Genomic DNA, 3,648 nt, shown 5'->3' with positions numbered 1-3,648 from the left:
TTAACTTTTCTCGAATTCACGGCGACAACTTGCATCAGATGCACATGAATTAGATGAATTTACTTCTTACACCTAACATATACCTCGTGCACAAGACACGAAGACAATGTCTACAAAGTTTCCAGCACTAGCTTAATGTTCAACATAAATCATGGAACAAATGAAAATGTTGCCAATGGGCTAAACAACAATTCATCAAGATACCCATATAAATGGATTTCCATAACTATGTGAGCAAGATAATAGCATTGGTCAGATCAAAGAGTATAATGGTGTATGCTCAGAGAAATCCATGAGTAAAACACCGCTACGAAAATCTTTGGTTCTGAGTTTGATTTGACGATAGCCCATGCTCAAATCAAAATTGAACAAGATAATATATGCAACAATTGATCACACGGATCAACCGATGAAAATATCATCTTTCTTCAGACTCACACAACAGGAAAAATATCCTTTGTAAATGAGCTAAGTTTAGGCGAAGCTTTTATCTTCCAACTCTCCAAGTTGTTGTTTAGCTTAACCAACTAGCTCGGGGTATCCAATATAGATTCTTGGAGAAGGGGTTGGTTTATAGAAAAACCAACTTGATCACGAGCTCTATCATAACAGCCAGGAAACAACCTGGTAATACTTCCGAGAAGATATTCGGAAAATCACAAACCACCGATATATTATTAAGCTCGAGAACAATCTTGCTTTTCAGGGCAAGATGATGTGATTAATAGAACGAGGGATTGACAAAATCCTAACTCATTGATCAAAAGGTGCACCATGAAACATGGACTAGGTAGCACGGTCAATCTTAGAATGACGATTCAATCACCATCACCATAAGAGTGAAATTATTGTCCATTATCTACCAAGCAATAGCATTGCTAGGAGTATTGATTTCACACATCATGGTTCACTTGTTGATATTCCGGTTACAACCAACACGAAAATCGAGGGATGAACAATGATAGCGAGAATTATCGCTGCATCAAGAGCTCATAAGAGATGGTGCAATTCTCATCACACTCTTGACAAGAAGAGGGTAATACTCCAAGATAGAACAGAACAAAAGCTGGTTTAGCATTTCGATCTGTGGAATACAACTACTTTGACCCAATCTAAGAGATGGATGTGGTACTGGAGTTTGCTTCTCCCAGTCTTTCGAGAATAGGACAACTTGACAGACCACAAAATAGAAGACATCGATGACATGAATGCAGAACTACTCTTGACTATCCTTTCAATGATGAAGGTCAAAATCCAACTAAAGAGGGGCAGCTGAAAAGCACATGACTTCTTGAGTTATGTATGCATGGATTAGAATGTCGAAAGAGCTCAACATAATTCTTCCAGATAACCCATGCAGAAGGGCGGAATAGGCAGAATCACAATATGGAGTGGAGAACTCATCACGAGCACTCTTATTATGATCTTTAGTTCACGAAGGACTTTTGACAGAGATGGTCCATGGTATTGGAAGAATGATATACCACACACCTTCAGGATTACAACAAGGTTACTAATCATTCTAAAGGAACTAGCAACCCTATCAAAAGAGATGAGCAGAATGATCCTTGGATTCAAAGGCCCAGAAATAGAGTACCTACAAGCTATTTAACATCACGAGATGTTTTTCGATAATGATGGCGAGAACTATCACACTGGAAGACATAGCACACATCTAGACTATTGGGTAGTTTTCGGAGTAACATGTTTTTTTTCCTAATACTTCAACAAAACATCGAGGTAATAAAGTTCCTCAACACAATTATTAGTGTGCTTTGTCCGGCCAAAAGACATTAGCTCAGGAGGAGGGAATTTGCAATTGCATCAGATTATTTAAGAACTTCGGAAAACTCGGACAGCATAACGGCTGTATGGGCATGAAATATGAGGCAACCTGCAAGAAAACTAACAACATAACAATTGAATTCTTAGGGAGACACTGATCCAGGAAGACAACAACTTTTCTATAAGTCTCCAACATAGTAACTCGTCATCCTAATGAATAGATGAGAAAGCCTAATTCTTAAACCCCGTAGAATAAAGAAGAGGGTGACTCAGAATAAGAATGATACAAGGAAGGGAGTAAAAAGAGCCTTACGTTCCCTTCCACAAACAATTCCCTTATATAACTAAAGAGTTGCTAGAAACAACATCGACCAGTTTGGCTTGGTTATCCTACAGGCAGTCAAGCTCTGGTACCAAAGCTGTCGGGACCCCGATCCTGAGTCATAAGAGCTTAGCCTGTAACACATCACATCACTTTGCGGCCACACGCACGGTAAACTCCACGGCTTCCACCTTACCTTGGCCGGGACCGTTTGCGTCTTTTGGCTCACGTATATGAATATGTTGCTAGCGTTCATTTGACAAAGAACCCGGGTCGACATGACTAGTTATAAACCCCAGCGGTACAACCGTACAGGGACAGGCATACATAACCAAGCAAAGCAGGTGTCGGTCATCAGCGTGTGTAGACGAGTCGTAGCAAGCTACAAGGACTCCATTACATCGCGTGACATTTCCCCGAGGGGACAGACACAACAGCAAAGAAGGATACATGCCGGTCAATCAACGTGTTCCGAGCAGTAGCAAGCTACCAAGGCTCGATGGAAGCACAAAGAGGCATTTCCCTGTAAAGAGTACTACTAAAGGCAAACAACTACGTGTCGAATCCCACACATATAATGCATTTCAAACATACACACATTATGCATGATATGTGTAGATACAACATGGCATCACAACATAACTCTATGACTCAAGCATTTATTAAAGACTCATAAGAGTCAACATAATATGATATTACAAACAGGGGTCTCGTGACCCGACACTCAAGTCATACAAACAACAAGCGGAAGCAATTCATGTCTGGGTACAGACATCTACTAAAGTGGTTGGAAGAGCCTGAAAAGCTACTACGACCCTACCAAAGGAGCCAGACCTCTGTCTGGGATTCCCAAGCTATTCCGGTCAACATCGAACACGTCGCGTAGAAACCTTTAATGAGACTAAATCTTCTCTGCAAAACATAAATAAAGCAACCGTGAGTACAAAGGTACTCAGCAAGACTTACATCAGAACTATCTACATATGCATCATGTTTCAATGGAAGGATTGTGTGGTTTGATTGCAGCAAGCCAGCTTTGACTCTTGGCTAACCTGTACTACGACTACAAGTTCTTTCTTTGAGGTGGGATAGCGCACACGAGTCCACATATTCACCAATTCAATGCCCTACTATTTATTCACTCTCGTCTCCCTACGAGAAGGCCTTCCATAACACTCACACTTATCTTGCATGTTTTAGAGTATCCATTTAAATTGTCTATGTACCACGTAATGTTTCCAAGTAGTCCATAACCGAGGACGCGGCTATTCGAACAGATTGAATCACCCTGCATGGGTATACTTCTTCACACATGCTCCCACCACTTAGCACCATATGCACGTCATGCATCTCGGCAACCTTCAAGCGGAAGCACTGGCGTGGGTGTCGGCCACGACCGTTAACCACACAAGACCCTAGTCCAGGTTTATCGCCTATTTGAGACTGAACCCGCAAGGAAGTCCGGCCGAGGTTTCCTCTACGGCCCCAAACGATGCGCGCAGGGTTCCCAAGCCCACCATTCGGGTGCCACTTGGTACACC

This window comes from Hordeum vulgare, chromosome 1H (assembly GCF_904849725.1).
Source record: "Hordeum vulgare subsp. vulgare chromosome 1H, MorexV3_pseudomolecules_assembly, whole genome shotgun sequence".
Lineage (NCBI taxonomy): Eukaryota > Viridiplantae > Streptophyta > Magnoliopsida > Poales > Poaceae > Hordeum > Hordeum vulgare.
This window is presented reverse-complemented; position numbering follows the sequence as displayed.